The following is a 20,066-nucleotide window of genomic DNA, read 5'->3' on the forward strand; positions in this document are numbered from 1 at the left end:
ACCCTATTTTACTTCTCACACACCTCTTGATAATTTTTGTTCGTTGATCTTCTTTAATTCATCCGATTCAACGGCCGAAAATTAAAAAGGTGTGTGAGAAGTAAAATGGGGTGTGTGGATATCACACCCCTTAATTAATAGGTAACTAATCCCTAAACCATTTTCACACATTTCTCGTCATTCAATTTGCTCCTACTGAATTAAGAGTTACTTGTTCAGAAAACAAGTCTTTTAATTTTATATGGGATTTTTTTTTTTTATATTTTTTATTTTTTAAGAAAACTTCGACGGTACGAGGGATATTTTATTAATAACGAAACAAATACGTTACACTTAGTCAGGGGAGAATATAAACCTTACCCCTCATAATACCAAGAAAAGGAGAAAAACAATATTGAGTAAGAAGGGGGGGCATAAACCTTACCCCTCTAAAAACAAAAACAAAAACGATACAAGGGAGGGGTGACATGAAACCTAACCCCTCTAAAGCCAAACCTGAAAGAAAAATACAATGAAACAAGAGGACGAAATTTGACAAAATCATACAACACAACCATACTGGCATATTCGTCACAGCAAGGAAAATGCCAACAAACTTACGCAGAGTACAAAACAAAGCTAAACATATTCAACAATTACATGATACATTTTAAGCACTATCCTATTCAGCAACTGTGAAAGAAGAACGCTCCATGGCATGTTTACCAGCAAAGAACCAAGCACAATCCAAAACCCCGTGAAGAATCCAACTCCTAAGCTCACGTAGAACCACCCATCTTCTAGTAAACGGTATCCACCTCCTCCGTCTTGCTCAACTGTTGGTGGCGGTATCACCCCATTTGCGCTGCAATTCTTGTTGAGTGGAGCTCCGCATAGTTCGTTGCCGACGAAGCTAGACTGATCAAGGCTCTGCAACTGAGTGCTTTCTGGAATTCGTCCCGTCAAATTGTTGTAGGATAAGTTCAAGTGACTCAGAAATGCCAAATTCTTCATGCTTGGAGGAATTTCACCATGAAGTTGGTTCATGGAAAAATCGAGAGATTCTAACCATTCCATATTACCAATCTTTGAAGGAATTCTTCCTGTGAAACGATTATTCGATAAATTGAGTGACTGCAATGCGAGGAGGCCGGTAAGTTCTTCAGGGATATCTCCATACATAAAGTTGCATGAAAGGTCAATGCCTTTTACGAATCCCAGAATCTTGCTATATTCCATTTGTATCCCTTTCGTTACCAAGATTGCATTCTCTAGAACTGTATGAACCTCATCAGAAATAATAAACCAAAGTATTGTTGGAGAAAATGATTCTGAAAAATTAGCCATGGTGCTCAAATTGTGGAAGCATCTCGATATCATTCCTGAGAGTTTGTTATGTGCAAGGTCCAATATCTAGAGACTTTTCAAATAACAAACTTCAGTAGGAATATCTCCTTCAAACTTATTTGAACGAAGGTTAAGAACATGCAACCATGAAAGGCTTTTCCCTATCCATATTGGTATGCTTCCGGAAAACCCATTTTCACTAAGGTCAACAACTGACAACCAAGTACAGTTCTGCAGGGAATGTGGCAATTCTCCGTACAGGTGATTATTGCGCAAGTACAGTGAATCCAGCCCTTCTAAGTATCCTATGGACATTGGGACATTCCCAGTTAGGTTGTTGTTTTCTAAATTTAGGAATCTCAAGTATTGCCAACTCATCCAACAATCGGGTACTTTTCCAGTGAGAAAATTGTTCCCGAGATGAAGAACAAAAAGTCCCTTTGTTTCATCCGGCCTATCACAGAAGAAGTGGAAAACAGATCCAGAAAATGATGAATCGGAAAGATCTAGCCAAAATAATGAGGTGGGAACAATAGGCAATGCACCAGTGAAATGGTTAGAACTAAGATCAACCTTTGAAAGAGCAACTATATTTTGAATCTGCCCATACAACTGATTGTGAGAGAGATTCAAATACTCTACTTGGGAAGTTAAGTTCCAAAACCAAGTTGGAATAGTACTTGAAATTTGTGTACCAGACAAGCTTAGTTCTTTTAATTGCGTTTGTGTCCGCAACCACATCGGCCATTCAGGCCCCAAATGCGAGGAATCCAGCTGCAAATTTTCAAGTTGAAAAGGAGGAACCCAATCTGGACTAGTTTTCAGAGTTAATGAGTTTCCTTTTGCAATGAAATGCTTCAACTTTGTAAGGTTGCTAAAACAAACTTCCGACACTGCACCTTCTAACGAATTATAAGATATATCCAATTCCGTTAGCATTTTGAGTTGACCAATAACTTCAGTGAAAGTTCCATTAAACTGATTTTCAGATATGTCCAATTTTTCCAAGCTTGACAGATTTCCTAGTGACATTGGAATGGGACCTGATATATTAGTATACCCCAACGACAACGACTTTATTCCATCTGGACCACATCTAGACAAACTTTCAAAGATTTCGAATGGTCTTTGAACCGTGAAATGGTTCTTTGACAGATCAAGAACTTTCAACTTACAAAGATGCCTCAAAGAATTTGGTATTTTCCCTTCCAACCGATTACCATCCAAGTGAAGATTGACAAGGGATGTCATGTTTCCAATGGAACTCGATATTTCACCGCGTAATTCATTGTAAGAAAGAAGTAAGGACTCAAGATTGTTTAAGCTGTACAACCATTCAGGTATGGTAGAATTGAAGTTGTTCTCCTCAAGATTAAGGACTTTAAGACCGGTCATATTCTGAATAGAATTGGGAATCAGATCAAGACTAATAGAATTGGATGACAAATCAATTTCCCTCAAAGATGTGATATTCTGTGAAATGCTAGGAATTGGACCTTGGAAACCACAATCACTGAGACGAAGAGAAACTAGATTTTTAAGACTGAAAACCCACCTCGGCATCAAAGAATTAAAATAGTCGTCAGAAAGATCAAGGACGACCAAGGAAGTAAAATTTGCGGTGGGTAAATGGGGAATTTGATCAAGTTGACAATTAAACATAATTAACTCTACCAAAGAAGGGATCATGTTTGTAACTTGCAACCAGTCAGATGCTTTGCTAAGATTTACAAAACTCAAGTCCAAGTGTTTCAGCAGAGAAAGACCAGAAATCCACCGAAGGTTATCAACCTTCAGACCATAACTCCAACTACTGAGATTGAGATAGCGAAGACTGGAGAGATTTCCCAGTTTATGAGGAATTACTCCATCAAATGATGAGATTGCAAGATTAAGGTGTGTTAAACTTGTCATAGAACCAAAGAAACTGGGAATTCGTGTTGTACTGAAATTATTTCTACTCAAGTCCAAGTAGTTGAGATGCTTTAAACCGAGCAAAGAAGGATTTATCTTACCACCGAACCAAGAGTTGAATTCCCAATCAGAGTAGGAACTACTAAGGTGCAGCTCGTGGATGTGGCCCGTTATGTGATCACAGACAACTCCTGACCAACTGCAACAGTCTGAATCTTCTTCTGCAACCCACGATGCAAGCCGATTGGCAGGGTCCTTGAGATCTTGCTTGAACATCAGAAGTGCTTGTCTTTCGCTTTCTTTGCAAAGTGGAGGCCAACCGGGATTTCCATTGCATAAACCAATACTGAAAGTAATGGTTGCAATGGCTAGAAACCTGATTAGCAGTGTAACAACTCTCATGGTTCTCTCCATAAAGTTCAAGTGTATGAAGCAGGTGATGTGTCTGAGCAATGAAGGATCCAGAGTAGTGCTACCTATATATACTAGGGAGCCTCACCTTTTCTAAACCATCCTCTACGGCATGAGACCGCATTTTCAAATCGGTGCACATCAATGAGAGTAGCAGTCGTCGGACGGACTCTTGGAATCTTGGACAAAAGTTTCATAGATGATAAGATGGATTAAAATAAGCGGCTATTTAGGACTAGCTAGTCCACATCTATAGAGACACAAGTTAATTTAAGACCCCACTTGGAATTGGGAATCGTCGCTCCTTCAAATACATTGTATTAATATACATGAAAAATTAATTTTTTTGATGGATGTGATATTTTTACTGGGATATAATACGCCCACCTAAGCTGGGAGTCAAACAGGTAAATGTGCAAGTGAAAGTAAAAAGGGTAAATTACAATTTACTTCTTTAAATTTTGGTACAATTCTAACGAAACTTTTTTCATCCCATGCTCTATCATTTATATAATGACATGTGATGTACCATCCTATGTTCCGGTCACATTGAAAAATCTCTCCAATTGTAACCTCGTACAACATTTCTATAACATTTCAATTTCATACATTTGGTTATAACTAGCAAAAATTGCCCATGCGATGCTGCGGGTTTTAAAAGCATCTAAATGATATTGTTGCTTGTATACACACAAAAGATCAGACTTCTAATTACATGCCAAAAAGATTAGACCAACAAAGTTCTTGTGGCTTTGGATCAACAATAGGACCACCATACAAAAGATTATGAAACATTGTTCGATTTACATGCAATTTTTCTATTTACCTTCAGAAAATTAGAATGATAATATTCAAAGATCATATGCCAGCTTGAAATTGAAAGACTAAACTCTGAATTCAAAACTATTTACATGTGGAATAATTTGAAATGCCTCGAAACATTATCATGATCGAATTGTATATGAAAGACCATCCTTCACTATTCATGGCAAGGCACACCAGATACAACTCATAAAACTCCAACAGACGAGCAAAAACGACTCAGTTTGTGTAGCGTAAAACCATAAACAAATTCCATACCATTTCACGGCCAATCCAGATACATCACCAGCAACATCATCAGGTTGTCAACTTTATCTCCAGATCAGATTCAACTTTAAAACTATCTTTCTTTAATTTGTTCAGAGGATTAAATTAATGTTTGATAATGTTAGGAAGTTGAGAGGATTAAATTTTATGTGGAAAATTTGGCCAAAAACTCTGATGTATTCCATACGATGGTGAATGCATGAAAAGTCATGCAGAATAATTAAAGCTTTGATTTTTCTTGCTCAAAGATGATAAGAAGGATTGAACTGTACATACGGCCATGTAAGTAGCTAGTACATCTGTAGAGGCAAAACTTTAAGACCAGTCATATTCACAACCCCACCAGGAACTGGGAACAGTCCTTCATACAAGTCGTCACTATATAATGAAGTACAAGAGTATTTCGTTAAAACTCTAAATTTTATGTGGAAAATTTGGCCAAAAACTCTGATATATTCCACACGATGGTGAATGCATGAAAAGTCATGCAGAATAATTAAAGCTTTGATTTTTCTTGCTCAAAGATGATAAGAAGGGTTGAACTGTACATACGGCCATTTAAGTAGATAGTCCATCTGTAGGGACAGAACTTTAAGACCAGTCATATTGACAACCCCACCAGGAACTGGGAACAGTCCTTCATACAAGTCGTAGCTAAGACCGAGTACCAGGAGTATTTCGTTAAAACTCTCTAAATTTTATGTGGAAAATTTGGCCAAAAACTCTGATGTATTCACACGATGGTGAATGCATGAAAACTCATGCAGAATAATTAATGCTTTGATTTTTCTTACTCAAAGATGATAAGAAGGGTTGAACTATACATACTGCCATTTAAGAAGCTAGTCCATCTGTAGAGTCATATTCACAACCCCACCAGGAACTGGGAACAGTCCTTCGTGCAAGTCGTCGCTAAGACTAAAGACCCTTCGTAGCTAGCTAGGATGCAACCACAATTAGCCCGTGCATTCTGAGACAACCACAATTAGCCACAGAATGATTGTCAGACCAGCAATAAGGATGCAAGCTATTTCAAGAAATGGACCTTCTCGAGTAAACAGAATGAATGTGAATCAACCTACAATATGCAAGCTATTTCAAGAAATGGAGCTTCAACATACTATATGTAGACAGAACCAGAACCAAGTCCAGACTCACTCGTAATAGGTCTCCTCATCCACAACAATATCCCAGCTTTCCCCTGTCGTGCTTTTTCCATATTTGTGCACCTTACTGCAAAGAGAGAGCAAGTTAACTTGTCAAAGAAAAACCAGAACAATAGATGCCAATGCAGTTCAGCAAGTTTATTTCCTTTCATACCCATTTCCAAAGTGCTCTTCTCCCCATGTCCTTGACCAACCTAGACATGAGAGAACAAAAACAGAGTTGCATCAGATTAAATTATTGAAAGAAAAAGGTTCACTTCTGTTGGAACGAATTGACATTAGAATCAAGCAACCAAGTTATGAAATACGAATTTAAAATGTAACTATTTACCGTGTCTGAAATGAATCTGTGAAATCAAATAGTTAAACCCTAAACAGCACCCCGGCAAATAGCATAAGAAAATTGAAATTAACCCTAAAGAAATTGGGAGAGAAGAATATGAAAAGGGAATACCTTTCGGCCCTTTGAGTTATTGGAAAAAAACCCAACAGAGCAACAGATAAACAAAAATACAGGAGGAAAGAAAATAAATTTTCAACTTGTAAGATTCATACGCGAACAGATTGGCGGTCAAAAGCATTTCAAAACTCAGAGCCATCAAGCTTTTTGATCTGCTTGGAAATTATTTATGGAGTTTGAGATTCTTATAGACGCTTCAGACACATCAACATATTGAAAAAGCAATATTCAACAACCTAGAACCCATGCTCCATAGAAGGTTACAGAAAATATGAATGTCTGGACTCTGGAGTGATAAAGTAAAAGGACTTACCGCGTACTTCATATCTTCTAAGTTTGTGTAGTCTACAATCCCTGTTGTTCCTACAAAAAAGGCATAGGACAAAAGCTAAGTCAATCGAAATTCTGACGTCTCATGAGCTAGGTCTTAGGATTAAACTATTGAACTAACACTGTATGAAATAGCAGTGTATATCCCAAAAACAGTCTGAAATCTGGTTGATAATCGAAGAGTTCGAAGGGATTTACCTTTGGATTCTTCGGCTTTCAGATGGAGTTTGCTTATGTGTGGGAGAGAGAGGTGGAGCGGCTAGGGTTTGAGTATGGAAGAGATGAAAAATGGAGAGAGCACCTGTTTTGGCTGAAGCAACGGCTCACAGAATCTGGACAAAAATGCAAATGTCTTAAAAGGGGAAATTATAAAAAGAAACCTTAGCAACTGAATTCAAAGAAACATTCTGACATTGTAAATAACAGTTCACAGGAAAAAAAAAAAAAAAAAAAAAAAAAAACCTAAACTAATTACACTCGGATTACAATGTTATCATTTAACAATAGGAATTCCCATACCTTAGCAGAAGATCCTGCATCTGCAAAGGATCCTTTAAAACCTTTTTTCTTGAACAACCCCGCACTGCAACACTTCCAGGCAAGGTAAACCAACAGCACCCTCATGCTGAGCTCTCCTGTGCATATAGACCCCTTGTAAGTAATCTTAATCAGTCAGTTATCATGAATATACAACTTATATTAATTTTCTACGATATCCAACACACAGATATAACAGAAGGGGAAACTTTTACTTAAGTAGCACAAAATGATATACTTTGCATTTCATTCCAAAACCCATCACTCTTATGTCTTTGCCTGCACAGTTTTTGCTCCAACATAGCCTGCCATGACGATAGCACTATCAATAATTAAGACATAAAGAAAAGGCTATCCTAGCTAGGTATTATCGTTGGAGTAAACCAACAGCACCATAAGTAGCAGACCAAAGTTTTTTTTAGAGTTGATGTCTTAACATGTTTAAGTAGCGAAAAGATTACAACACATTGGATGTGTTAACAGATCCATAAGCTGATGACTCCCTCTCTGGTTTACCGGATCATTCTTAATGTATTCAACAACGCAGCAGCAATTAAAAGTCCTTGGAAAATGACAAGCTACCATAAAGACATGACGAAAACTATATCTCACCTTACCCCCTTGTTGGCATAGACAGTATATCCGTCCTTGTTGTTCTGGGTGAATCATAATCCTGAACTCCATTATCATCATCGTCGAGAATGTCTTTGGCTTTTCTAGCAAGAACACCCCAAAACCCATGTTTGGATTCATTAACATTCTTCAATGACGTATACTCGAATCAGATACCGGAATCAGATACAACAAAACACACAAGTCACGAATGAAACAGCACAAAACACACAACCCAAAAATTAAATGAAGAATTCTTTATAACATGCATGTTGATAAACCACGAAAAATTCCACTTCATTATACATGCCTATTGTTTTCTCTGTCCAAATATGAAATTGCCATCATCTTTTTTGAAAGCACAAACCAAAATCACTTCTCAAAGAGATCATACACAGAAGAGAGAGGAAGCTTACCCAAAGCCAATTTCATGTTGTTCATTCCTTCTTCTTCTTCTTCTTTTGGACCCAACAATCTGTGGGTTTGATTGCAGCATAGTGATTTAGTTTAAAATTTCAACATTGATTATATATATATATATATATATATATATATATATATATGTTGATAATCCTAAACACTTCAATTAAATCTCAAATTGCAAAGAACACTTCAAACTGACTAAAACTACACAAAGGAAAAAACAAAGACAGGAAAATGTTCAAACCAATCTAGAAGCCAAAATGATCCCCCAACATCAGTAAATTAACAATAAAAATCTAAACCCATATAAATTCACAGGAAAATCAACACGCGCGAAAAAAATTTTGGATCACAAATTATCAGGTACAAAAGGATAAATTACAAATCCAAAAGAAAAAAAAATCACAAACAAACTAAAACTTCAAATCAGTGAAGACCGTACCTTGAAAAGGGGTCGCCGCTCTTGCCAACATCGGTGCTATCGCCGTCTCGACCCTCAACATGCTTCTGGCCGTACTCAATGACCTTGGTTGTGGAATTCTCCAGCAATTCTGGCAGAATTGGTTGTGCCAGTTTGCTCGCCGCAAGGTTTTTTGCTGTGAATGAAGGCAAAATTTATAAGGTCAGAGAGAAACATGATAGCCACAGAAAAGAGTGCAAAAGAGTGGTGCAAAAAGACTGGCCGACAGTGTTTCAGGACCGGCAAAAAATACACCCAAGAGAAGCAAGTATAGTTATTAAGATTTAAACATGAAAGCATTAATCTCGAGGAAAAATTCATCATCAATATCAACTTAGTGCTGAATCATAAAGAATTAAGAATCAAATGAAAGAGCCACACCTAAATCACATTCCAAGAACAGAAGGTTATATGAACGAACACAAACCAAGTACAGAACTCACACTAATTGAACACAAATTTCAGCAAATACCCAGAATAAATAGCAATAACTTAACCATAACCCAGACCCAAATCACAAAAAGCGGCAACTATAACCTCAATCCCACTTAAATCCAAACAACCAGATGACCCAATATCTCAAATATCACCAACTAATGATTAAGGCAGCTACAAAACAGAAAACAAAAATGTGAGTTCTAATTGAATTCATTTACATATACCCTACACCATTAAGACATAGTAATAAATTTATATTCCTCTATTCCATAAAGAAAAGAAACTCGTCATATAGAACAATTATAGGTACATAATGATTTGATAAGATAACATTTAAACTGTGCAAGACCTTGCTATTGCACCAGCATGGTAGCAAAGCGTAAATTATTTTAATCAGGTACATACCAATTGGTTGTGAATTTTCTGACTGCAGGTTGTTGAAATACCAGCCACAACAATCTTAACATCAACCTCGTCCTGCAAGGAAATGAAGTTAAACGTAAAACAGATCATTCTGGGAACACATGTAACCTAAAAAATGTTATGCATTAAACTTGTGCTTCCAAGCATATATTCAATATGACTTGTCCTGGATTTTCTTCTTATATTAAAGAAACCATGATTATTGTTGCGTATACCTTAAGCTCTGATAGTAGCATAGATACAGCCCGATAAGCAGGGTCTTCTGTGCTTTGCACGATAAACGTAAACTCTAAGGGACCACCATAGAGAGAAGTGACCTGTTTTCGTTAATTAAACAAAATAGTTCAGACCATATTGGAAGAAAACCTAGGATACAAATTCAACCTATTAAATCAGTTAGCAGAAGGATTTTGAACACTTCACCAGATAAGACATCCCTACAGTGCAAACACAGAAATTTAGATATGTCCATCAAAAGAAAATATAGTTCAACTATGTTAATCTAACATCACAAAGATATTGAGTTTCCAAGTCTCAGAGCCAATAGAGTGTAATTTGAACTTCTTATGAAGCAAAACCTAATTTTTCAACTCGAAAATAATACAAAAACATGATTGGCTTTGACCACTCTCATTCCAAATGTTCTAGCGTAGCCCCTGACTCAAGGGCTCACCAAATGGGTTTTCGATTTCTGTATGAAATTATAAGCCTAAGTAATGTTTGATTACATATTGAATCATCAAGAGCAGGATTCATATGTCCCCTTCCTTGCACAGAACCTAAATATGATTGACATGTTCTCAGCACGATTCACTAACAAATGCATAATGTGATCTATGAAATGCCGACAAGCAATACTTCGAATCGAAGAATTTCGCAATCCCAGAAGCCGAATTCAAATGCCGGCAAGCAATTGATCCCAGAAGCGGCCCCAAATAACAAATTGAAACCTAACAAAAAGAAAATTTTCAAGTGAATTTTTCGGCAACCAAACGGACCCGGATCTGAACGAAACATAAAATGGCGAAAAAAAAATCTAAATTTTAAGGGAAAAATAACAAACCTAGATCTGAACGAAAACTGCTAGCGTGCTGCAGAACGCTCTCTCCCTCCCCCTCTATCTCTCCTCCTCTCTGTAAGCCCCATGCCTTCCCCTCACCAAATCCCACACTGAGCGGTCGATCCCACCGAATACAATCCTAACTTGTCCCAAACCCAAACTGACAACAATGCCCACCCAACTTTTGCCCCCAACCGTGCAATGTTAACCCTAAACGGGCATTCCCGTTATTCGAACCAATGGCAGCTTCGTAAAAAAGCTGAAATATGCAAACCTACTGGTTTGGTACTAAGCTCATTTTATAAAAAGTAGGTATAAAAAAAATTGAGTTCAAAAATGTGTTTGATAAATATTTAAAAATAACTTATTTTCACAGTTTTAGATATAAAAAAAGAAAAACTGAAAACATGAAGTAGCAAAAATGAGTTTATTCTATCAGCAGAAACAGTTTTTTTCCAAAACACATCAATACCAAACCAAAGGCCGACAGTGGCATGATCGTAATTAAACTGAAATTCAGACCCAAACACATTACTTTAGTCTAAAGAAGGCTTTTCAATTGCACTGTACAAATGAATAGTTTTTGGATCCCAATTTCACACTATTTACGGACATGCCATTGCTCCAAGGATTTTGCCTGGGTTTTTTTTTTTTTTTTCTTTTTTTTTTTTTCAGGGTTAGTTGTATGGGCTTTTGCTGGTTTGGGTTGTCACTGGGTTGGTGGGTTTTGTTTGTGGTTGGGTTTTTCGGATGGATGGCCTACACGGGCAAGCCTAGCCTGCAACGATGCCAGCGAGAAGAGAGGAGGGGGTGTCGTGTGATGCGAGAGAGAAGAGAGAGGAGGAGTCGTCCGATGGCAGAGAGAAGAGAGAGGGGTCGTGCGATGCCAGAGAGAAGAGAGAGGAGGACTCCCGGAAGGAAAAATTTGAGGAGAGAGGAATGGGTAAGATGAGCAAAGCAATAGGTAGGCCTGCCCGGAATTTGGGTTTTGTTTTTTCTTGGTGAGATCTGCTTTAGAGAAGCGGTGAGGCATGAAGGGACGCCTAAACCGAGGGTTGGTTTCAGAGATTTGGTTCCAGCTGGAAGCTATCTCTGTAAGCATTGATGAGGATTTTTCCCAGCTGGCAGCTTCAATTCTTTTCAAAGCTAAGTGTCCCTTTTGAACTGAATTTTCCCTTATTTCACTGTTTCTGGTTTGAACCTGCTTAGAAACCTGTTTTTTTCCTACTTTGTTTTCCGTCTGGTTCTAGTTCGGTTATTCAACTTTTAGTTGGGAGTGCAAGATTTGTTTTTAAATTATTAAATTGGGACAGAAAAACAGATATTTTGTGCTGCTTTCTTCACTGTCTGATAATACCACTTCCTCTTCATTTCTCTTTTTCTTCCTGTTGTGTTGGTCTTTCAGTGTTATAGCTTCTCTGCAGAAATCAAACTGTATGCAATTTGCTCCTTTTTGTTCATTACCCTATTATTTGTTGTTGTGCTGACCCTATCAAATCAAATAGTCAGTTTTTTTATCCCTCTAAAATACATTATGCATCTGGTTTTTGTTCATTCACATATGATGCACTGTGAATCATTTCCTGACAAATATGTTGAGATATGTTATTTTTTGTAGCAAATTATGGTTGCTGTTGTTAGAAATAGATTTAATGTTTCTGTTTGGTTTGATTATAGCTTATGTCTTTTAACAAGCATGCTTTTAAAGTTGCTGTCAAGTGTTTCTCATCGTAAACATGATCAACAACTTTGGCTTTCTTTGCGTTTTGCGTGATAAAACCAACAAATATATTGATCTTCAAAACCAGGGTTTAGGGTTGACTGTCATTCGATGTATAGAATTTCACCCCTTTTATTTGTTTTTTTAATATTTCAATCCTCTTTCAGAATACTAATCCAAATTTATTAACCAGGTGATTTTTCACTCAATCCCGAAGTTCGTATTTCTCAGATTGGTGTTGTGTGCAGATTACTGGTGGTCAGCTTGCTAAAGCATTGTATTTAGGTGAAGGTATTTGACCTCCTGATCAGTATTCAAACTTAACTTTTTGTCATATATTTTCAGCAGATATTGTAGTTAATCAATTCGTCCCTGACGTGTTGAACTTAAGTGAAAATTTTAAATTCAAGTTTGAAAATCTTCTTTTTGGTGAAGCTATTTGTACAAGTAAAGAGACTAGGAATGGCAACAGACAGGGTAGGCTGGGTATTCGCATCCCGCCTCAGCCTCTAAATAGGGCACTGACAACTTTTCATTGTTTAACTTTTCCCTCCCTTAGATAGTTGCATATGTTTGTTAATCTGCTTCTTACACATGTTGTGTCCTAATGGTGTAGGTGGGTTGCCGGATGCATGTGCATATTACTCAAATAGACGAAGCTAAGAATGACTTGGTATTGAGTGAGAAGGAAGCTTGGGTCAGTTGGATTTCGACATTTAATTTATTCATGTTTTTTGTTGCTTGCTATGTTCTCTGATTGTTTGTTCTGAGATTCTGTGATCTTAATTTTCATAAGAACTGACATTGGTTTGCCATATAATGTTTCAGGAACTGTTATACCTTTAAGGAGGGAACACTTTTAGAAGGAACTGTCAAGAAAATCTTTCCATATGAAGCCCAAGTGAGGATGTGAGAATCTAACAGGAGGTATAATGACTTTCAAACTTACGTGTGTAATTACCTCCATAAGTGTGGTTACAAGTTGAGCCTTTTCTTTGTTTTGTTTTTGGTTGAAGCTTTCCACGCCTTCTTTGTATTCTTTTTCCTGTTTGTTGACAAATAAGATCATGTTTATTTTTCTTCTAATTTTTGAGTGTGTGTGTGTATATATATATATATATATATATATATATATATATATTTCTCTCCACCTGCCAGTATCATTCTGGCAGTTTCCTCCTGTCTGATAACTCTGTTTTTATTTTTTTCCTGTTTGTGGTTTTTAGTCTTTGTCATTTAATTGGTGAAGCTTTGCTGGCATCTCTATTCCGGCAGTGTGTGATTAGTGCTAATGGAATTTCAGCATTGTTTCTGAGCTATTATTTTTGTCGTTGTTCTGTGAGTTAGTGCTAATGGATTTGCTATGTTTGCGGTTTTCAGAAACTTGGATCGTTGGATGGAGCACTTGGCCCTTTGGCTTTTGAGGTATATTTGTTTACGGTGGTTTCATGACTGTTGTTACATTTTTTTTTTTTTTTGCTCACGTCGAGACTGGATTTGGCTATGTAATTGTGGCATCCTTTGACTATGTATGACCACGATAACAGTGGAATGTATAATTGCTATGTCTTTAAGTTGGTGTAATGTTAATGGTTTGCAGATGCTTAGGAGACCATCTATTGCCATCAATAAAATTGTCATCGATGAAATTGGGGAAGAAATTTCGAGAAATAATGTTAATGGTTTGTAGAATTATTATTAACAAGCTTTTGTTGCTCCTATTGTTTGTTAATTTTTATTAATAAGTTTTAAGGCACAGACCCATTAGTTATTGATGGTTATTGGCGCAAGGCCATTATTGTTTCACCGCTGGTGAGATTGTGTTGTTTCTTAAAGATTTTTTGGGTAAGGTTCATGCTGTGTGCTTTTTTTTTTTTTTTTTTTTTTTTTTTTTTTTTGTATTTTTTGTGTTTCTTGCAATCATAAAGTGGGTTGAGCTTGGTTCATGGAAAAAAAAAACAACAAATTTATTGACTTTTGGACGTGTTTCGCTTAAAAACAACAAGTTGTGATGTGTTTGTCGTTGTAAACATGATCGGGAACTTTGGCTTTCGATGTGTTTCGCATGATAAAAATGGAAAATATATTGAGCTTGAAAATAAGGGTTTAGGTTTCACTGTCTTTCCATGTATAGAATTTTACCCCTATTTTTGGTTTCTTTATGATTTCAATTATCTTTCAGTAACCTAATCCCTAAACTTATTAAATTCATTGACCAGATGATTTTGGATTCAATCCCGAAGTTCCTATTTCTCGAATTGGTGTTGTGTGCTCCTTTCTAGTGGTCAGATTGGTAAATCATTGCATTTTACTAAAAGTATTTGACCTGCCTATGCGCCTTTCGTCTCTAAAATGTTTGAATATAGTCGTCTTGGGAGTCGTAGGGGATTCTTAGTGTGATCGTTCTTCTATTTCTTAGATTCAAACTATTTTTAATTTCTCATTTAATTGGTGTAGCTTTGATCATTTAACTAGAATTTAATCAGATTTGGTCCTCAAATTTCTCTGAATTGCTAAAGGATTTATTTTCTTTGGAATTTTCAAAAACTCGGGTCGTGGTAGGAAGAAGCTGGTTCATAACTGTTTGGAGTCCAGTGGATTGGTATCCATATCTTATAAATATGTTGGTCAAGACATATGTTGGCTTTCATTTTGCTTTTGCTTTCATTTTGTTTTTTCATTTTCGTTTCTTATATCTTGCTTTTGCTTTTGATGCATAGTTTGAAAGCTTCTGGATCATAATATGAATTCCGGTGTGTGTGAGTGTGTGCAGTGTTTGTGCATTTCAAATTCTCAAGCGTGATGATATTGCCTAAACATGTAGATTTTACACTGCTTTTGTGCCATGCAGTACCGACATTCTATGTGGCCTCTTAGCTAATGATACAATCACATTATATGAACTTTAATTAGTTTTCATGTCACAGTTCAATTTCTTTGCTTTGTTTTGGAAATTTGTGGGTTTATCTTCGGAGCACTTAGTTGATTTAGCTTACAGTTTAACTATTGAGGATTCTTAATATATTTTGGTTTTACCTGGATTCCATTTCTGTGATTGCCACCCTTAGTCGATGGTATTATCTTTACAATGGATTTAAATTGGGGATTTGGAGAATCTAATAACAAAACTGAATTATATGTTCCATGCTTTTCGTTTTCATTTTGGCTTAAAAAGTTGGAGCTTTGGATCAGGATTTTTCTTTATTGAACTATAATTTTGTGCTTAGGAGACTATCTGAAACTGCTTAAATTTGTTTGCATAGGAACTTTGTTTTTTCTTTTCGATGTAATCTGTTTTGTTAAAGGTGATGATAAAGATTTATCAATATTGTTTGTTTGGAGTTCGGTGGAAATTGGAAGGGAGTAAATTGTGATCGTTTATCCAGCATTTGATAAAATTGGGGAAATAATGTTAATGGTTTGTAAATGCTTAGGAGATTGTCTGGGGCTGCTTAAGTTTTATATATTCAATTGCATAGAGTCGACCTGACATACACAACCATGGTCAGATTGCCACCCTTAATTCATGGTTTGTAGATGCTTAGAGGATTGAGAGGTCATGCTAAGGAGAGTATATTACTACTTGCCACTGAGGAATATACTTCATATAATAGCAATGTGATGATGTGTGGCATGCTTTAACTAAGGGATATTTTTGTGTAGTAAGAAAGCCATATAGAGTCAAATTTTTGTTTTTGTTTTTTTTTTTTTTTTTTTTTTTGGATTTGGTAACTGAAATTTTATGTGTGAACTACATGTTTCTTCAGGAAACAGAACTTTTTTGGAAACCATCTATTTCTAATCAAAGACATTCAGTTTCTTCCTGCTCATTGTACAATGTGTTTATATGTCAGCTCACTTGAATGTTTATATAAAAAAAATTGCTTATCTTATCAATCTCATTCACTCATGTATCCCTCTGTTTGTTCATAATTGTGTTGAATTTATTCAACTTAAATGTGTTTCATTCATCTGATTACACTTGAAACAACAGGTTCCCGCAGCAACGCGCGGGCATATTTTCTCGTAGGCCATTCTGAAAAGTAGTGGCGTGGTCTTAAATAGAATAAAATTCGGATTCAAACACATTTCATTTAAACAATGCCAATTTCAAATCTTACTTTAGACCAAAGTAATTTATAAAGAACTAGCCTCTCCGTACGCACGTTAAGCATTTTTGCATCACGGACGCTACACGTCCCTAAAGGTGTATTATGATAGTTTTTCTTCCATTGTAATTGTCAAGATATATTTTAAATGTATTGTGTAAAGATAAACTTTTTCTTTACCATGCACGTTCTAAAAAGTTGTCATGTTTTTCGTTTTCACTTTGCATAAAGTAATTTAAATGTTATTCATGCAATTGTCAAACAACATGAGATTTTAAATGCAAGTTCTTATCTAAAGTCTATGAACAATAGCAAGTAGCATCCACTTTCCAACACTTATAAACATAATTAAAATTTACAAAAATATTAATAGGTCGAATTCCTGGATTAGAGGAACATAACAAAATAAAAAAGACAAAGTAAAACAAAAAGTTTAATTACCAAAAACGTAAAATAACCAAAAGAAAGAATGGAGCAAATTCCCTCACAAATTGCACACCAATTGATTGTTTGCAAGAACATTTCTCTCTCTCTTTCTCTCTCTCTCTGATTGAGGCAAAAACCAAAATGGAAAACCTAATAACAGTAAAATACCAATCAAACATTGAAGAGAAAGGAGGAGAGACATAGGGAGAATTCCCGACTGTAGGAGTGTGCTTGAAATGTTGTAAAACCCTAAAATTGGTTTAGTTTAAAGTTTAAGTTCGTATGAGTAGAAAAGCAAATGAGAAAGAATACACATATGAATAAAATTAGATATCTATAAACCTTTACCATCCTGACCACTGTGGAAAATCTTCATTACAGCCGGAGTCATAGAAAATATACGACTCTTCAATACTTTTTTTAACAATAATTAAGGCCTATGGTCATAAGGAAAATTAGAATGTTCGAAGGACAATATAGTTGTAGGCTTGTAGCAATTAAAAGATTAAACAATTAACTGGAGAATTACTTGTTAGAATTGAAAAATTATTACAAAAAGTTTGAAAATTGCCCAGTTAGATACTGAAAAAAGAGAGTGATGAGATGGAGGATTTCAATCAAATTAAAAATTTGCAACAAGCAAATGTAGTGGGGGTGAAACTCTTTGGAATCATACTCTTCCTCTTCATACTCTTCACCATCCTCATCGTCCTCATATTCCTCATAGTCATTGCCTGACTGACCATGTTCCTATGCTAAAAGAACAGCAAACAATTGTCAAGCTAATCTCTATAAAAAAATAATAGAGAATCAAAATCAAAAATTTACATACCAAAACGTAGATAGATGAAGATTGGAAATTTGCTTACATCTCTATCATATCCCGCAGTTCCCTTTCAAAATTTTTAAAAAACAGAACTCACAAATAAATCCAAATTTCAGATCATACCCAAAAAGAGAAAAAGAAGGTGAGAGATTTGATGATACATGCAACTGTTTTTCTAGATACATGATTTTCCATGGCAATTTTGTTAATCTGTTTGGGAAAATTGACTAATGAAGGCGGAAGAGCCTTTTGGAGTTAAAGAGAAAACAATTTTTTTTTCTGTGAGAGTGAACATAAACCTATGAAAAAGAAACTGCAAGTTATTAGTGAGATAACTGTTGTTCGTATTCATCTCTAAATACTGGTGGTATGTGGATGATTAGTGTTGAACCTCCCACCAAACTCATATCGTGGAATCTTTGGAGGAGAAAACTGCCCACTACTGCAGCAGTTTGTGACGGTTATGCACGTTCGATCTCTTTTCTAATTTTTTTTTAATTTTCTTTTTTTATATTTACTGTAACTTTTATTTTGAACAACACTGTAACTTTTTTAATTCCAATGTTTTTTTTTTAATTTGTTTTTTACACATGTGGTAAAGATAATTTTTTTTTTTTTTAATTTGTGTTCTTAAATTGCCCACTACTACGTATCAGATTGTGAGGGTTAGTTAAGTACGTTCATGTTTTTCTTTCAAGTTTTTTGTTTTCATTCCAACTTTATTTTAAAATTTCTTATGTTTAATTTTTACTGTAACTTTTTTAATTTTAGGTTTTTGTATTTATATTCGTTTTTTTACCTATATAGTAAAAAAAAAAATTTAATTTGTGTTTTTCCATTAAAGTTTTCATATTTGTTTTTTTTTTTTTTTTTTTTTTTTGTATTTATATTCATTTTTTACATATATAGTAAAAAAAAAAAAATTAATTTGCGTTTTTCGATTAAAGTTTTCAATGTAGTTATTTTATTTTATTTTTTTACCAATTTGTCCTAGTTTTGTGAAATTTTTTAGGTTTGATAGTGAAGAAAACATAGGGGTATTTTTGGCATTTTGAAATACTTCACCTATTTGGGAGATATATAGATAATCTATTAATAAGTAGTATAGACTTAACAATTTATGATTTTTTGACCAATAAAAAATATTTATGATTTCAGGTGTGTGTATGAGAGACATAGACTAAAAAAAGATGTAAATCCAACATTATAATATTAACAAGAGTTAGGCTATTTATTAAGGGATAATTACCAAGAAATCACACTTTTGACCGGAAAATGGTTCGTGCCCAAAAATCAAGCAGTATTGCCAACAAAGATGGTGAAAGCCATTCGAGTTCATGAACTTGGTGGTCTTCAGGTCTCCCTCTCTCCCCTATATATTTTTGGGTAACTTGAATGTTTGAATTGGTGATCACAATAAATCCAAGTTGTTTGATGGGGCTGAAAGTGATAGCCCTTCTGCTTTTAGCCAAGAGTACATGATTTCTTGTGCCCTTGTATTCATCGGACTAATCCGGAGAAGGTTAGTTCTTGTTTGGTGTCAAGGATTTGATAAAATTTGACTATGATTCAATAACCCACTATGATTCAATGTCGAAGGAAGAAATGGAAGTCAACTTCTAAATTTTGACTAAAGGCCATTTGGAAGTATTTTTAAAATAACAGAAAGTGTTTTTTGTGAAAATATTTTGGAAACCAATTCTTATTAAAAATATAAGTGAATCTTAAAAAAACATTTTAAGTGCTTCCTGCAAGAAACATATATTTGATGCTTCTTCCAAGTGCTTTTGGAATCCAAAATCAATTTCACCATAAACGCTTTCGGTCATTCTAAAAGCACTTTCAGACGAGCCATAAGTTGAAAGTAGGAGAAGTAGTCAAGTAAGCTTATCCCTTCCAATCATACCATTTCTTTGGCGATTGGAATGTTCTTCATGATTAATCCTTCTTCTGCCTTCCAAATATCTTTCTTTGACATACATTGAGTCTAGCGATTTTTCAGTCCAATTCAATCATAGACATCGAGCGAGGCCTCGACGTATTTGAGTTTGTAAACTTAAGTTTATATTGTGTTTATAGTTTATCTCGAGCCATATCAAGTGTGTTCATACACAACTGTAGACATCAAAATTTCAGTAAAACAAATGTTCACCAATGCATTAAAGTTTTGACGTGTCAAGGCATACATGGCATACGCCACGTGTCGTACAAATTGTATACATGGCGTGTGACTCAACAAAATAGGAAGAAATACCCTTGAAGGATTAAACAAGTTTTTCTTCTCATTTTGGGCAATGACAAGGCAAGTACATTTCAATCCATTGAGGATCAAAACA

At 35.4% G+C, this 20,066-nt stretch overlaps 1 long non-coding RNA gene and 1 pseudogene across 2 annotated transcripts; one reads left to right on the top strand and one right to left on the bottom strand.

The window, feature by feature from the left end:
- Positions 1 to 249: 249 nt before the first annotated feature.
- On the bottom strand, positions 250 to 10,793 carry LOC137721208 (receptor-like protein EIX1; annotated as a pseudogene).
- Positions 10,794 to 11,186: 393 nt separating this feature from the next.
- LOC137720958 (uncharacterized) lies at positions 11,187 to 14,184 on the top strand. Of its 2 annotated transcripts, XR_011066599.1 has the most exons (5): positions 11,187 to 12,660; positions 12,986 to 13,066; positions 13,198 to 13,296; positions 13,750 to 13,794; positions 13,970 to 14,184. It is a non-coding gene; the product is annotated as an uncharacterized lncRNA (long non-coding RNA). The 2 variants fall into 2 exon arrangements; XR_011066600.1 differs by lacking the exon at positions 13,970 to 14,184 and having other exon boundaries at positions 11,188 to 12,660; positions 13,750 to 13,943.
- Positions 14,185 to 20,066: the final 5,882 nt, after the last annotated feature.

Source organism: Pyrus communis, chromosome 16 (genome assembly GCF_963583255.1).
Source record: "Pyrus communis chromosome 16, drPyrComm1.1, whole genome shotgun sequence".
Lineage (NCBI taxonomy): Eukaryota > Viridiplantae > Streptophyta > Magnoliopsida > Rosales > Rosaceae > Pyrus > Pyrus communis.